Genomic DNA, 17,500 nt, shown 5'->3' on the forward strand with positions numbered 1-17,500 from the left:
ACATGGAGGAATGCACCAGTGGAGTTCGCTGCACAGGCAGGGATTCGTCCAACTCGCACAAACCGAACACAACTCACGCGCCACGACGTACACTGTGCACCAGCCCCCCAAAACGAATCACCCCCCGAAGGACCAAGAAGCCCGACGAACGCGCGAAAACATTTAGAGAGGCCGAGCAAGCACCGGTTAGCGCGAACGCAAATAACAAGCGCAACAGGCAACTTTCGAGGGACATACTTTTCGCAACAAGCTTCCACTAGGAAAGCACAGGCAACTCGTTCGAACGTCAAAGCCAACCAAATGGCAATTACCCGAGGGACATGCTTTTCGCAAGGCACCTTCCACTAGGGAAGCGCAGACAACCCGAAGGCGAGTCGAAGACAACCTAAAGGCGATCACCCGAGGGACATGGAGGAATGCACCAGTGGAGTTCGCTGCACAGGCAGGGATCCGTCCAACTCGCACAAACCGAACACAACTCACGCGCCACGACGTACACTGTGCACCAGCCCCCCAAAACGAATCACCCCCCGAAGGACTAAGAAGCCCGACGAACGCGCGAAAACATTTAGAGAGGCCGAGCAAGCACCGGTTAGCGCGAATGAAAGTAACAAGCGCAACAGGCAACTTTCGAGGGACATACTTTTCGCAACAAGCTTCCACTAGGAAAGCACAGGCAACTCGTTCGAACGTCAAAGCCAACCAAATGGCAATTACCCGAGGGACACGCTTTTCGCAAGGCACCTTCCACTAGGGAAGCGCAGGCAACCCGAAGGCGAGTCGAAGACAACCCGAGGGACATGGAGGAATGCACCAGTGGAGTTCGCTGCACAGGCAGGGATCCGTCCAACTCGCACAAACCGAACACAACTCACGCGCCACGACGTACACTGTGCACCAGCCCCCCAAAACGAATCACCCCCCGAAGGACTAAGAAGCCCGACGAACGCGCGAAAACATTTAGAGAGGCCGAGCAAGCACCGGTTAGCGCGAATGCAAATAACAAACGCAACAGGCAAATTTCGAGGGACATACTTTTCGCAACAAGCTTCCACTAGGAAAGCATAGGCAACTCGTTCGAACGTCAAAGCCAACCAAATGGCAATTACCCGAGGGACACGCTTTTTGCAAGGCACCTTCCACTAGGGAAGCGCAAGCAACCCGAAGGCGAGTCGAAGACAACCCGAGGGACATGGAGGAATGCACCAGTGGAGTTCGCTGCACAGGCAGGGATCCGTCCAACTCGCACAAACCGAACACAACTCACGCGCCACGACGTACACTGTGCACCAGCCCCCCAAAACGAATCACCCCCCGAAGGACCAAGAAGCCCGACGAACGCGCGAAAACATTTAGAGAGGCCGAGCAAGCACCGGTTAGCGCGAATGCAAATAACAAACGCAACAGGCAACTTTCGAGGGACATACTTCTCGCAACAAGCTTCCACATGGAAAGCACAGGCAACTCGTTCGCACGCCAAAGCCAACCAAATGGCAATTTAACCGAGGGACATGCATTTCGCAAGGCAACTTGTACAATTACCCGAGGGACATGGCATGCTTGCCAAGGCCGTGGCTTGGCATGCTTGCCAAGGCCGTGGCATGACATGCTGCTGGCCAAGGCCGGGCATGCCATGCTGCTGGACAAGGCCGTGGCAAGGCATGCTGATGGCCGAGGCCGTGGCAAGGCATGCTGATGGCCGAGGCCGTGGCAAGGCATGCTGATGGCCGAGGCCGTGGCAAGGCATGCTGCTGGCCAAGGCGTTGGCATGGCATGCTGCTGCTGACCAAGGCTTGGGCTTGCCATGCTGCCGGCCAAGGCCGCGGCATGGCATGCTGCCGGCCAAGGCCGCGGCATGCCATGTTGCTGGCCAAGGCCGTGGCATGACATGCTGGCCAAGGCCGGGGCATGGCAAGCTGCTGGCCAAGGTCGTGGCATGGCACGCTGCTGGCCAAGGCCGGGGCATAGCACGCTGCTGGCCATGGCCGTGGCTTGGCAAGGTTGCCAAGGCCGGGGCATGGCGTGCTGCTGGCCAAGGCTTTGGCATGCCATGTTGCTGGCCAAGGCTGTGGCATGGCATGCTGCTGGCCAAGGCTGTGGCATGGCATGCTGCTGGCCAAGGCCGTGGCATGACATGCTGGCCAAGGCCGGGGCATGGCATGCTGCTGGCCAAGGTCGTGGCATGGCATGCTGCTGGCCAAGGCCGTGGCATGACATGCTTGCCAAGGCCAGGGCATGGCATGCTGCTGGCCAAGGCTTTGGCATGCCATGTTGCTGGCCAAGGCTGTGGCATGGCATGCTGCCCTAGGCCAACGTGCCACCGCCACCGCCGCGGGCCGCCACTCGACGCATCCCGTGCTTGGCTATGTAGTTTCGATGCCACAAGCCAATGCCACAAGCCAAGCGATGGCATGTGCCAAGCGCCCGCCTAGGCATAGGCGTGGCCTGTGGCCTGGCCATGCTGGCCAGCCTTAAGGGAGGTGCCCCCCCCTTATAATAGCCTGTTAAGCCCTTTTCAATCTGGCAGGAGGAAACATCAAGCATGTTCGAGGAGTCATAATGGGGTTTTTTTAAAAAGTAATGGTTTTTTGCCAAAACTTTCAACATGAAAGTTGTATGAAATAATTTAATACACCATAAAAAAAATTATAAAAAAATATTTGGCCACCGGAATATTTTATTTTAATTTATTTCAATTTTAATACTTAAAAAATAATAAAAATTACTAAAAATACTCAAAAAATTCTAGAAAAATTCCAACAATTATAAGATGAGGCACTAGTAATTATAGTAATTTTTTTAATTATTTTTTTATTTTTAATTTATTTTATTATAATTTTTATGAGTAAATAAATAATTAAAAAGCCCGACGAACGTGCAAAAACTCTTAGAGAAACCCAGCAAGCATCGGATAGCTCGAATGCAAATAACAAACGCAACAGGCAACTTCCGAGGGACATACTTTTCCCAACAAGCTTCCACTGGGGAAAGCACTAGCAACGTGTTCGCAAGTCAAAGGCAACCAAACCGGCTATTACCCGAGGGACAAGCATTTCGCAGGGCAACATATACGTAAGTCAAAGCCAAACCAAATGGCAATTACACGAGGGACAGGATTGCTTGCCAAGGGCGTGGCATGCGATGTTCTAGCCCAAGGCCAAGGCACGCCACGCTGCGGGACAAGGCCGTGGCAAGACATGCGGCTGGCCTTGGCCTTGGCATGGCATGCCGCCGGCTTTGGCTGGGCTGCGTTGGCCTTGCCATGGAATGTTGCTGGCTTCGGATGGGCTGCCTTGGCCTTGGCCTTGGCCGTGGCATGGCATGCTGCTGGCCTTGGCCTTGGCATGGCATGCTGCTGGCCTTGGCCTTGGCATGGCATGCTGCTGGCTTTGGCTGGGCTGCCTTGGCCGTGGCATGGCATGCTGCTGGCTTTGGCTGGGCTGCCTTGGCCGTGGCATGGCATGCTGCTGGCTTTGGCTGGGCTGCCTTGGCCGTGGCATGGCATGCTGCTGGCCTAGGCCTTGGCATGGCATGCTGCTGGCTTTGGCTGGGCTGCCTTGGCCGTGGCATGGCATGCTGCTGGCCTAGGCCTTGGCATGGCATGCTGGTGGCTTTGGCTGGCAGCCTTGGCCGTGGCATGGCATGCTGCTGGCCTTGGCCTTGGCATGGCATGCTGCTGGCTTTGGCTGGCCTGCCTTGGCCGTGGCATGGCATGCTGCTGGCCTTGGCCTTGGCATGGCATGCTGCTGGCTTTGGCTGGCCTGCCTTGGCCGTGGCATGGCATGCTGCTGGCCTAGGCCTTGGCATGGCATGCTGCTGGCTTTGGCTGGCCTGCCTTGGCCGTGGCATGGCATGCTGCTGGCCTAGGCATGGCATGGCATGCTGCTGGCTTTGGCTGGGCTGCCTTGGCCGTGGAATGGCATGCTGCTGGCCTTGGCCTTGATATGGCATGCTGCTGGCTTTGGCTGGGCTGCCTTGGCCGTGGCATGGCATGCTGCTGGCCTAGGCCTTGACATGGCATGCTGCTGGCTTTGGCTGGGCTGCCTTGGCCGTGGCATGGCATGCTGCTGGCCTTGGCCTTGGCATGGCATGCTGCTGGCTTTGGCTGGCCTGCCTTGGCCGTGGCATGGCATGCTGCTGGCCTAGGCCATGGCATGGCATGCTGCTGGCTTTGGCTGGGCTGCCTTGGCCGTGGCATGGCATGCTGCTGCCCTTGGCCTTGATATGGCATGCTGCTGGCTTTGGCTGGGCTGCCATGGCCGTGGCATGGCATGCTGCTGGCCTAGGCCTTGGCATGGCATGCTGCTGGCTTTGGCTGGCCTGCGTTGGCCGTGGCATGGCATGCTGCTGGCCTAGGCCTTGGCATGGCATGCTGCTGGCTTTGGCTGGGCTGCCTTGGCCGTGGCATGGCATGCTGCTGGCCTTGGCCGTGGCATGGCATGCTGCTGGCCTTGGCCTTGGCATGGCATGCTGCTGGCCTTGGCCTTGGCATGGCATGCTGCTGGCTTTGGCTGGGCTGCCTTGGCCGTGGCATGGCATGCTGCTGGCTTTGGCTGGGCTGCCTTGGCCGTGGCATGGCATGCTGCTGGCCTAGGCCTTGGCATGGCATGCTGCTGGCTTTGGCTGGGCTGCCTTGGCCGTGGCATGGCATGCTGCTGGCCTAGGCCTTGGCATGGCATGCTGGTGGCTTTGGCTGGCAGCCTTGGCCGTGGCATGGCATGCTGCTGGCCTTGGCCTTGGCATGGCATGCTGCTGGCTTTGGCTGGCCTGCCTTGGCCGTGGCATGGCATGCTGCTGGCCTTGGCCTTGGCATGGCATGCTGCTGGCTTTGGCTGGCCTGCCTTGGCCGTGGCATGGCATGCTGCTGGCCTAGGCCTTGGCATGGCATGCTGCTGGCTTTGGCTGGCCTGCCTTGGCCGTGGCATGGCATGCTGCTGGCCTAGGCATGGCATGGCATGCTGCTGGCTTTGGCTGGGCTGCCTTGGCCGTGGCATGGCATGCTGCTGGCCTTGGCCTTGATATGGCATGCTGCTGGCTTTGGCTGGGCTGCCTTGGCCGTGGCATGGCATGCTGCTGGCCTAGGCCTTGACATGGCATGCTGCTGGCTTTGGCTGGGCTGCCTTGGCCGTGGCATGGCATGCTGCTGGCCTTGGCCTTGGCATGGCATGCTGCTGGCTTTGGCTGGCCTGCCTTGGCCGTGGCATGGCATGCTGCTGGCCTAGGCCATGGCATGGCATGCTGCTGGCTTTGGCTGGGCTGCCTTGGCCGTGGCATGGCATGCTGCTGCCCTTGGCCTTGATATGGCATGCTGCTGGCTTTGGCTGGGCTGCCATGGCCGTGGCATGGCATGCTGCTGGCCTAGGCCTTGGCATGGCATGCTGCTGGCTTTGGCTGGCCTGCGTTGGCCGTGGCATGGCATGCTGCTGGCCTAGGCCTTGGCATGGCATGCTGCTGGCTTTGGCTGGGCTGCCTTGGCCGTGGCATGGCATGCAGCTGGCCTTGGCCTTGGCATGGCATGCTGCTGGCTTTGGCTGGGCTGCCTTGGCCGTGGCATGGCATGCTGGTGGCCTAGGCCTTGGCATGGCATGCTGCTGGCTTTGGCTGGCCTGCCTTGGCCGTGGCATGGCATGCTGCTGGCCTAAGCCTTGGCATGGCATGCTGCTGGCTTTGGTTGGGCTGCCTTGGCCGTGGCATGGCATGCTGCTGGCCTAGGCCTTGGCATGGCATGCTGCTCGCTTTGGCTGGCCTGCCTTGGCCGTGGCATGGCATGCTGCTGGCCTAGGCCTTGGCATGGCATGCTGCTGGCTTTGGCTGGGCTGCCTTGGCCGTGGCATGGCATGCTGCTGGCCTTGGCCTTGGCATGCCATGCTGTTGGCTTTGGCTGGCCAGCCTTGGCCGTGGCATGGCATGCTGCTGGCCTAGGCCTTGGCATGGCATGCTGCTGGCTTTGGCTGGGCTGCCTTGGCCGTGGCATGGCATGCTGCTGGCCTTGGCCTTGGCATGGCATGCTGCTGGCTTTGGCTGGGCTGCCTTGGCCGTGGCATGGCATGCTGCTGGCCTTGGCCTTGGCATGGCATGCTGCTGGCTTTAGCTGGGCTGCCTTGGCCGTGTCATGGCATGCTGCTGGCCTAGGCCTTGGCATGGCATGCTGCTGGCTTTGGCTGGGCTGCCTTGGCCGTGGCATGGCATGCTGCTGGCCTAGGCCTTGGCATGGCATGCTGCTGGCCTAGGCCTTGGCATGGCATGCTGCTGGCCTAGGCCTTGGCATGGCATGCTGCTGGCTTTGGCTGGCAGCCTTGGCCGTGGCATGGCATGCTGCTGGCCTTGGCCTTGGCATGGCATGCTGCTGGCCTTGGCCTTGGCATGGCATGCTGCTGGCTTTGGCAGGCCTGCCTTGGCCGTGGCATGGCATGCTGCTGGCCTTGGCCTTGGCATGGCATGCTGCTGGCTTTGGCTGGCCTGCCTTGGCCGTGGCATGGCATGCTGCTGGCCTAGGCCTTGGCATGGCATGCTGCTGGCTTTGGCTGGCCTGTTTTGGCCGTGGCATGGCATGCTGCTGGCCTAGGCCTTGGCATGGCATGCTGCTGGCTTTGGCTGGCCTGCCTTGGCCGTGGCATGGCATGCTGCTGGCCTAGGCCATGGCATGGCATGCTGCTGGCTTTGGCTGGGCTGCCTTGGCCGTGGCATGGCATGCTGCTGGCCTTGGCCTTGAGATGGCATGCTGCTGGCTTTGGCTGGGCTGCCTTGGCCGTGGCATGGCATGCTGCTGGCCTAGGCCTTGGCATGGCATGCTGCTGGCTTTGGCTGGCCTGCCTTGGCCGTGGCATGGCATGCTGCTGGCCTTGGCCTTGGCATGGCATGCTGCTGGCTTTGGCTGGCCTGCCTTGGCCGTGGCATGGCATGCTGCTGGCCTAGGCCATGGCATGGCATGCTGCTGGCTTTGGCTGGGCTGCCTTGGCCGTGGCATGGCATGCTGCTGCCCTTGGCCGTGATATGGCATGCTGCTGGCTTTGGCTGGGCTGCCTTGGCCGTGGCATGGCATGCTGCTGGCCTAGGCCTTGGCATGGCATGCTGCTGGCTTTGGCTGGCCTGCCTTGGCCGTGGCATGGCATGCTGCTGGCCTAGGCCTTGGCATGGCATGCTGCTGGCTTTGGCTGGGCTGCCTTGGCCGTGGCATGGCATGCTGCTGGCCTTGGCCTTGGCATGGCATGCTGCTGGCTTTGGCTGGGCTGCCTTGGCCGTGGCATGGCATGCTGGTGGCCTAGGCCTTGGCATGGCATGCTGCTGGCTTTGGCTGGCCTGCCTTGGCCGTGGCATGGCATGCTGCTGGCCTAGGCCTTGGCATGGCATGCTGCTGGCTTTGGTTGGGCTGCCTTGGCCGTGGCATGGCATGCTGCTGGCCTTGGCCTTGGCATGGCATGCTGCTGGCTTTGGCTGGCCTGCCTTGGCCGTGGCATGGCATGCTGCTGGCCTAGGCCTTGGCATGGCATGCTGCTGGCTTTGGCTGGGCTGCCTTGGCCGTGGCATGGCATGCTGCTGGCCTTTGCCTTGGCATGGCATGCTGCTGGCTTTGGCTGGGCTGCCTTGGCCGTGGCATGGCATGCTGCTGGCCATGGCCTTGGCATGGCATGCTGCTGGCTTTGGCTTGCCTGCCTTGGCCGTGGCATGGCATGCTGCTGGCCTAGGCCTTGGCATGGCATGCTGCTGGCTTTGGCTGGGCTGCCTTGGCCGTGGCATGGCATGCTGCTGGCCTTGGCCTTGGCATGGCATGCTGCTGGCTTTGGCTGGGCTGCCTTGGCCGTGGCATGGCATGCTGGTGGCCTAGGCCTTGGCATGGCATGCTGCTGGCTTTGGCTGGCCAGCCTTGGCCGTGGCATGGCATGCTGCTGGCCTAGGCCTTGGCATGGCATGCTGCTGGCTTTGGTTGGGCTGCCTTGGCCGTGGCATGGCATGCTGCTGGCCTTGGCCTTGGCATGGCATGCTGCTGGCTTTGGCTGGCCTGCCTTGGCCGTGGCATGGCATGCTGCTGGCCTAGGCCTTGGCATGGCATGCTGCTGGCTTTGGCTGGGCTGCCTTGGCCGTGGCATGGCATGCTGCTGGCCTTGGCCTTGGCATGGCATGCTGCTGGCTTTGGCTGGGCTGCCTTGGCCGTGGCATGGCATGCTGGTGGCCTAGGCCTTGGCATGGCATGCTGCTGGCTTTGGCTGGCCTGCCTTGGCCGTGGCATGGCATGCTGCTGGCCTAGGCCTTGGCATGGCATGCTGCTGGCTTTGGTTGGGCTGCCTTGGCCGTGGCATGGCATGCTGCTGGCCTTGGCCTTGGCATGGCATGCTGCTGGCTTTGGCTGGCCTGCCTTGGCCGTGGCATGGCATGCTGCTGGCCTAGGCCTTGGCATGGCATGCTGCTGGCTTTGGCTGGGCTGCCTTGGCCGTGGCATGGCATGCTGCTGGCCTTTGCCTTGGCATGGCATGCTGCTGGCTTTGGCTGGGCTGCCTTGGCCGTGGCATGGCATGCTGCTGGCCATGGCCTTGGCATGGCATGCTGCTGGCTTTGGCTTGCCTGCCTTGGCCGTGGCATGGCATGCTGCTGGCCTAGGCCTTGGCATGGCATGCTGCTGGCTTTGGCTGGGCTGCCTTGGCCGTGGCATGGCATGCTGCTGGCCTTGGCCTTGGCATGGCATGCTGCTGGCTTTGGCTGGGCTGCCTTGGCCGTGGCATGGCATGCTGGTGGCCTAGGCCTTGGCATGGCATGCTGCCGGCTTTGGCTGGCCAGCCTTGGCCGTGGCATGGCATGCTGCTGGCCTAGGCCTTGGCATGGCATGCTGCTGGCTTTGGTTGGGCTGCCTTGGCCGTGGCATGGCATGCTGCTGGCCTTGGCCTTGGCATGGCATGCTGCTGGCTTTGGCTGGCCTGCCTTGGCCGTGGCATGGCATGCTGCTGGCCTAGGCCTTGGCATGGCATGCTGCTGGCTTTGGCTGGGCTGCCTTGGCCGTGGCATGGCATGCTGCTGGCCTTGGCCTTGGCATGGCATGCTGCTGGCTTTGGCTGGGCTGCCTTGGCCGTGGCATGGCATGCTGCTGGCCATGGCCTTGGCATGGCATGCTGCTGGCTTTGGCTTGCCTGCCTTGGCCGTGGCATGGCATGCTGCTGGCCTAGGCCTTGGCATGGCATGCTGCTGGCTTTGGCTGGGCTGCCTTGGCCGTGGCATGGCATGCTGCTGGCCTTGGCCTTGGCATGGCATGCTGCTGGCTTTGGCTGGCCTGCCTTGGCCGTGGCATGGCATGCTGCTGGCCTAGGCCTTGGCATGGCATGCTGCTGGCTTTGGCTGGGCTGCCTTGGCCGTGGCATGGCATGCTGCTGGCCTCTGGCCTTGGCATGGCATGCTGCTGGCTTTGGCTTGCCTGCCTTGGCCGTGGCATGGCATGCTGGTGGCCTAGGCCTTGGCATGGCATGCTGCTGGCTTTGGCTGGCCTGCCTTGGCCGTGGCATGGCATGCTGCTGGCCTTGGCCTTGGCATGGCATGCTGCTGGCTTTGGTTGGGCTGCCTTGGCCGTGGCATGGCATGCTGCTGGCCTTGGCCTTGGCATGGCATGCTGCTGGCTTTGGCTGGCCTGCCTTGGCCGTGGCATGGCATGCTGCTGGCCTAGGCCTTGGCATGGCATGCTGCTGGCTTTGGCTGGGCTGCCTTGGCCGTGGCATGGCATGCTGCTGGCCTTTGCCTTGGCTTGGCATGCTGCTGGCTTTGGCTGGCCTGCCTTGGCCGTGGCATGGCATGCTGCTGGCCATGGCCTTGGCATGGCATGCTGCTGGCTTTGGCTTGCCTGCCTTGGCCGTGGCATGGCATGCTGCTGGCCTAGGCCTTGGCATGGCATGCTGCTGGCTTTGGCTGGGCTGCCTTGGCCGTGGCATGGCATGCTGCTGGCCTTGGCCTTGGCATGGCATGCTGCTGGCTTTGGCTGGGCTGCCTTGGCCGTGGCATGGCATGCTGGTGGCCTAGGCCTTGGCATGGCATGCTGCTGGCTTTGGCTGGCCAGCCTTGGCCGTGGCATGGCATGCTGCTGGCCTAGGCCTTGGCATGGCATGCTGCTGGCTTTGGTTGGGCTGCCTTGGCCGTGGCATGGCATGCTGCTGGCCTTGGCCTTGGCATGGCATGCTGCTGGCTTTGGCTGGCCTGCCTTGGCCGTGGCATGGCATGCTGCTGGCCTAGGCCTTGGCATGGCATGCTGCTGGCTTTGGCTGGGCTGCCTTGGCCGTGGCATGGCATGCTGCTGGCCTTGGCCTTGGCATGGCATGCTGCTGGCTTTGGCTGGGCTGCCTTGGCCGTGGCATGGCATGCTGCTGGCCATGGCCTTGGCATGGCATGCTGCTGGCTTTGGCTTGCCTGCCTTGGCCGTGGCATGGCATGCTGCTGGCCTAGGCCTTGGCATGGCATGCTGCTGGCTTTGGCTGGGCTGCCTTGGCCGTGGCATGGCATGCTGCTGGCCTAGGCCTTGGCATGGCATGCTGCTGGCTTTGGCTGGGCTGCCTTGGCCGTGGCATGGCATGCTGCTGGCCTTGGCCTTGGCATGGCATGCTGCTGGCTTTGGTTGGGCTGCCTTGGCCGTGGCATGGCATGCTGCTGGCCATGGCCTTGGCATGGCATGCTGCTGGCTTTGGCTTGCCTGCCTTGGCCGTGGCATGGCATGCTGCTGGCCTAGGCCTTGGCATGGCATGCTGCTGGCTTTGGCTGGGCTGCCTTGGCCGTGGCATGGCATGCTGCTGGCCTTGGCCTTGGCATGGCATGCTGCTGGCTTTGGCTGGGCTGCCTTGGCCGTGGCATGGCATGCTGCTGGCCTTGGCCTTGGCTTGGCATGCTGCTGGCTTTGGCTGGGCTGCCTTGGCCGTGGCATGGCATGCTGCTGGCCTTGGCCTTGGCATGGCATGCTGCTGGCTTTGGCTGGCCTGCCTTGGCCGTGGCATGGCATGCTGCTGGCCTTGGCATGGCATGCTGCTGGCTTTGGCTGGGCTGCCTTCGCCGTGGCATGCCATGCTGCTGGCCTTGGCCTTGGGGCTGGGCTGCCTTGGCTGCGGTTCTTATCACTAGACGTGCGTTGCGTGCGAAGGCGTGCAAAGGCGTGCGCGACCATGCGCGCAACACGCGCACCGCGGTCAAAAGACCACGCGCGCGGTATTCGCACAGGCCACGCTGCCCACGCCGCGGGCATGCCAGGCCGCCCAGGCCGTGCGCATGCCATGCCGTGCTGCCCAGGCCGGCTGCATGCCAGGCCGCCCAGGCCGTGCGCATGCCATGCCGTGCTGCCCACGCCGCGGGCATGCCAGGCCGGCTGCATGCCAGGCCGCCCAGGCCGTGCGCATGCCAAGCCGTGCTGCCCACGCCGCGGGCATGCCAGGCCGGCTGCATGCCAGGCCGCCCAGGCCGTGCGCATGCCATGCCGTGCTGCCCATGCCGCGCGCATGCCACGCCATGCTGCCCAAGGCCGCGCCCAGGCCGCGCAAGGCCGCGCCCAGGCCGCCCAAGGCCGCGCCCAGGCCGCGCAAGGCCGCCCAAGGCCGCCCAAGGCCGCGGTCCAGGCCGCCCAAGGCCGCGGCCGAGCCGCCCCAGGCCGCAGCCCAGGCCGCGGTCGAGCCGCAGTGCATGTAACCCAAGGCCGCAGCCCAGGCCGCGCCCAACATGGGGCGTACCTGCCACTGCCTTGCCCTGGGCAAGGGAGGTGCCCCCCCCTTATAATAGCCTGTTAAGCCCTTTTCAATCTGGCAGGAGGAAACATCAAGCATGTTCGAGGAGTCATAATGGGGTTTTTTTAAAAAGTAATGGTTTTTTGCCAAAACTTTCAACATGAAAGTTGTAGGAAATAATTTAATACACCATAAAAAAAATTAAAAAAAATATTTTTTTACAGAAAATATTTTATTTTAATTTATTTCGATATTAATACTTAAAAAATAATAAAAATTAATAAAAATAGTCAAAAAATTATGGAAAAATTCCCATAATTAAAGGATGATTCACTAGTAATTATAGAAATTATTAAATTATTTTTTTCATTTTTTTTATTTTATTTTGATTTTTTTATGCCAAATAAGGGCTTTAAAAATTCGAAAAGCTCCAGAAAAATTGCAAAAAAATAGGGAATGACATTTAAAATTGATTGTAGTGCATTTTTAATTGTGTTGCACGGTTTGGGTAAGATTATAAAAGAATCATGTTCAAAAAGATCGATCGAGGCGGTGGCACGCCATGGCCTTGGCCTTGGCCTTGGCCTTTGCCCGCGGCCTTGGCCTTTGCCTTGGCCTTGGCCATGCCTTGCACAGGGACTTGGCCTTGCCCACTGCCTTGGCCTTGGCTTTGGCCTTGGCCTTGGCCTTGGCATGGCATGGCATGCTCGCCGAGGCCGTGGCATGCCTTGCTGCTAGCCAAGGCCGTGGCGTGGCATGCTCGCCCAGCCCGTGGCATGCCGTGCTCGCCCAGCCCGTGGCACGCCATGTTGGCCCAAGGCATTGGCATGGCATGCCGGCCAAGGCATGCTGGCCAACGCTGCACAAGGCGGTGCCATGGCATGGCATGCTGACCAAGACCGTGCCATGGCATGCTGGGCGAGGCCGGGGCATGGCATGCTGGCCGAGGCCGTGGCTTGCCATGCCGCCACGGCCGTGGCATGCCGGGCAACGGACCGGCATGGCCCAGCCCGTGGCACGCCATGTTGGCCCAAGGCATTGGCATGGCATGCCGGCCAAGGCATGCTGGCCAACGCTGCGGCACGGCGTGCTGGACAAGGCGGTGCCATGGCATGGCATGCTGACCAAGACAGTGCCATGGCATGCTGGCCGAGGCCGTGGCATGGCATCCTGGCCGAGGCCGTGGCTTGCCATGCCGCCACGGCCGTGGCATGCTGGGCAACGGACCGGCATGGCATGCTGGCCGTGGCGGTGGCACGACATGCTGGCCAAGGCAGTGGCATGGCATGTAGGCCAAGGCTAAGGCATGGCACGCTGTGGCATGGCACGCTGGCCAAGGCAGTCGCAAGGCATGCGGGCCGAGGCCGCGGCACGGCCCGCTGGGCAACGCGGTGGCATGGCATGCTGGGCAACGCCGTGGCAAGGCATGCGGGCCGAGGCCTTGGCATGGCATGCTGGCCGAGGCCGTGGCATGGCATGCGGGCCGAGGCCGTGGCATGGCATGCGGGCCGAGGCCATGGCATGGCATGGCATGTTGGGCAACGCCGTGGCAAGACATGCGGGCCGAGGCCGTGGCATGGCATGTTGGGCAACGCCCTGGCAAGCCATGCGGGCCGAGGCCGTGGCGTGGCATGTTGGCCAAGGCTAAGGCATGGCACGCCGGGCAACGCGGTGCATTGGCATGCTGGGCAGCGCGGTGGCAAGGCATGGGGGCCGAGGCCGTGGCATGGCATGTTGGGCAACGCCGTGGCAAGACATGCGGGCCGAGGCCGTGGCATGGCATGCGGGCCGAGGCCGTGGCACGACATGTTGGCCAAGGCTAAGGCATGGCACGCCGGGCAACGCGGTGGCATGGCATGCTGGGCAACGCGGTGGCAAGGCATGCGGGCCGAGGCCGTGGCATGGCATGTTGGGCAACGCCGTAGAAGGGCATGCGGGCCGAGGCCGTGGCATGGCATGCGGGCCGAGGCCGTGGCATGGCATGTTGGGCGACGCCGTGGCATGTCATGCGGGCCGAGGCCGTGGCATGTCATGCGGGCCGAGGCCGTGGCATGGCATGTTGGCCGAGGCCGTGGCAAGGCATGCGGGCCGAGGCCGTGGCATGGCATGTTTGGCAACGCCGTGGCAAGACATGCGGGCCGTGGCATGGCATGGCATGCGGGCCGAGGCCGTGGCACGACATGTTGGCCAAGGCTAAGGCATGGCACGCCGGGCAACGCGGTGGCATGGCACGCCGGGCAACGCGGTGGCAAGGCATGCGGGCCGGGGCCGTGGCATGGCATGTTGGGCGACGCCGTAGCAAGGCATGCGGTCCGAGGCCGTGGCATGTCATGCGGGCCGAGGCCATGGCATGGCATGCGGGCCGAGGCCGTGGCATGGCATGTTGGGCGACGCCGTAGCAAGGCATGCGGGCCGAGGCCGTGGCATGTCATGCGAGCCGAGGCCGTGGCATGGCATGCGGGCCGAGGCCGTGGCATGGCAAGTTGGGCGACGTCGTGGCAAGGCATGCGGGCCGAGGCCGTGGCATGTCACGCGGGCCGAGGCCGTGGCATGGCATGCGGGCAGAGGCCGTGGCATGGCATGTTGGGCGACGCCGTCGCAAGGCATGCGGGCCGAGGCCGTGGCATGGCATGCGGGCCGAGGCCGTGGCATGGCATGTTGGGCGACGCCGTAGCAAGGCATGCGGGCCGAGGCCGTGGCATGTCATGGCATGTTGGGCGACGCCGTAGCAAGGCATGCGGGCCGAGGCCGTGGCATGGCATGTTTGGCAACGCCGTGGCAAGACATGAGGGCCGTGGCATGGCATGGCATGCGGGCCGAGGCCGTGGCACGACATGTTGGCCAAGGCTAAGGCATGGCACGCCGGGCAACGCGGTGGCATGGCATGCGGGCCGGGGCCGTGGCATGGCATGTTGGCCAACGTCGTAGCAAGGCATGCGGGCCGAGGCCGAGGCCGTGGCACGGCATGCGGGCCGAGGCTGTGGCATGGCATGTTGGGCGACGCCGTAGCAAGGCATGCGGTCCGAGGCCGTGGCATGTCATGCGGGCCGAGGCCGTGGCATGGCATGCGGGCCGAGGCCGTGGCATGGCATGTTGGGCGACGCCGTAGCAAGGCATGCGGGCCGAGGCCGTGCCGTGGCATGCGGGCCGAGGCCGTGGCATGGCATGTTGGGCGACGCCGTAGCAAAGCATGCGGTCCGAGGCCGTGGCCTGTCATGCGGGCCGAGGCCGTGGCATGGCATGCGGGCCGAGGCCGTGGCATGGCATGCGGGCCGAGGCCGTGGCATGGCATGTTGGGCGACGCCGTAGCATGGCATGCGGGCCGAGGCCGTGGCATGTCATGCGCGCCGAGGCCGTGGCATGGCATGCGGGCCGAGGCCGTGGCATGGCAAGTTGGGCGACGTCGTGGCAAGGCATGCGGGCCGAGGCCGTGGCATGGCATGCGGGCCGAGGCCGTGGCAAGGCATGTTGGGCGACGCCGTAGCAAGGCATGCGGGCCGAGGCCGTGGCATGTCATGCGGGCCGAGGCCGTGGCATGGCATGCGGGCCGAGGCCGTGGCATGGCATGTTGGGCGACGCCGTAGCAAGGCATGCGGTCCGAGGCCGTGGCATGTCATGCGGGCCGAGGCCGTGGCATGGCATGCGGGCCGAGGCCGTGGCATGGCATGCGGGCCGAGGCCGTGGCATGGCATGTTGGGCGACGCCGTAGCAAGGCATGCGGTCCGAGGCCGTGGCATGTCATGCGGGCCGAGGCCGTGGCATGGCATGCGGGCCGAGGCCGTGGCATGGCATGTTGGGCGACGCCGTAGCAAGGCATGCGGGCCGAGGCCGTGCCGTGGCATGCGGGCCGAGGCCGTGGCATGGCATGTTGGGCGACGCCGTAGCAAGGCATGCGGTCCGAGGCCGTGGCATGTCATGCGGGCCGAGGCCGTGGCATGGCATGCGGGCCGAGGCCGTGGCATGGCATGTTGGGCGACGCCGTAGCAAGGCATGCGGGCCGAGGCCGTGCCGTGGCATGCGGGCCGAGGCCGTGGCATGGCATGTTGGGCGACGCCGTAGCAAGGCATGCGGTCCGAGGACGTGGCATGTCATGCGGGCCGAGGCCGTGGCATGGCATGCGGGCCGAGGCCGTGGCATGGCATGTTGGGCGACGCCGTAGCAAGGCATGCGGGCCGAGGCCGTGGCATGTCATGCGGGCCGAGGCCGTGGCATGGCATGCGGGCCGAGGCCGTGGCATGGCAAGTTGGGCGGCGTCGTGGCAAGGCATGCGGGCCGAGGCCGTGGCATTTCATGCGGGCCGAGGCCGTGGCATGGCATGCGGGCCGAGGCCGTGGCACGTCATGCGGGCCGAGGCCGTGGCATGGCATGTTTGGCAACGCCGTGGCAAGACATGCGGGCTGTGGCATGGCATGGCATGCGGGCCGAGGCCGTGGCTCGACATGTTGGCCAAGGCTAAGGCATGGCACGCCGGGCAACGCGGTGGCATGGCATGCTGGGCAACGCGGTGGCAAGGCATGCGGGCCGAGGCCGTGGCATGGCATGTTGGGCAACGCCGCAGCAAGGCATGCGGGCCGAGGCCGTGGCATGGCATGCGGGCCGAGGCCGTGGCATGGCATGCGGGCCGTGGCCGTGGCATGGCATGTTGGGCGACGCCGTCGCAAGGCATGCGGGCCGAGGCCGTGGCATGGCATGTTTGGCAACGCCGTGGCAAGACATGCGGGCCGTGGCATGGCATGGCATGCGGGCCGAGGCCGTGGCATGGCATGTTGGGCGACGCCGTAGCAAGGCATGCGGGCCGAGGCCGTGGCCGTGGCATGGCATGCGGGCCGTGGCCGTGGCATGGCATGGCATGCGGGCCGAGGCCGTGGCATGGCATGTTGGGCAACGCCGTGGCAAGGCATGCGGGCCGAGGCCGTGGCATGGCATGATGGCCGAGGCCGTGGCATGTCATGCGGGCCGAGGCCGTGGCATGGCATGTTGGGCGACGCCGTAGCAAGGCATGCGGTCCGAGGCCGTGGCATGTCATGCGGGCCGAGGCCGTGGCATGGCTTGTTGGGCGACGCCGTAGCAAGGCATGCGGGCCGAGGCCGTGGCATGTCATGCTGGCCAAGGCCAAGGCATGGCATGGCATGGCATGCGGGCCGAGGCCGTGGCATGGCATGTTGGGCAACGCCGTGGCAAGGCATGCGGGCCGAGGCCGTGGCATGGCATGATGGCCGAGGCCGTGGCATGCCATGCTGGCCAAGGCTAAGGCATGGCATGCCGGGCAACGCGGTGGCATGGCATGCTGGGCAACGCCGTGGCATGGCATGCGGGCCGAGGCCGTGGCATGGCATGTTGTGCAACGCCTTGGCAAGACATGCGGGCCGAGGCCGTGGCATGGCATGGCATGTTGGGCAACGCCTTGGCAAGGCATGCGGGCCGAGGCCGTGGCATGGCATGCTAGCCGAGGCCGTGGCATGGCATGTTGGGCGACGCCGTGGCAAGGCATGCGGGCCGAGGCCGTGGCATGGCATGCGGGCCGAGGCCGTGGCACTGCATGTTGGGCGACGCCGTAGCAAGGCATGCGGGCCGAGGCCGAGGCCGTGGCATGGCATGTTGACCGAGGCCAAGGCATGGCATGCCGGGCAACGCGGTGGCATGGCATGCGCGGCCGAGGCCGTGGCAAGGCATGCGGGCCGAGGCCGTGGCATGGCATGTTGGGCGACGCCGTGGCAAGGCATGCGGGCCGAGGCCGTGGCATCGCATGCGGGCCGAGGCCGTGGCACTGCATGTTGGGCGACGCCGTAGCAAGGCATGCGGGCCGAGGCCGAGGCTGTGGCATG

The sequence above is a fragment of the Camellia sinensis genome, unplaced genomic scaffold, assembly GCF_055761805.1.
Source record: "Camellia sinensis isolate YWXY unplaced genomic scaffold, ASM5576180v1 Unanchor119, whole genome shotgun sequence".
Lineage (NCBI taxonomy): Eukaryota > Viridiplantae > Streptophyta > Magnoliopsida > Ericales > Theaceae > Camellia > Camellia sinensis.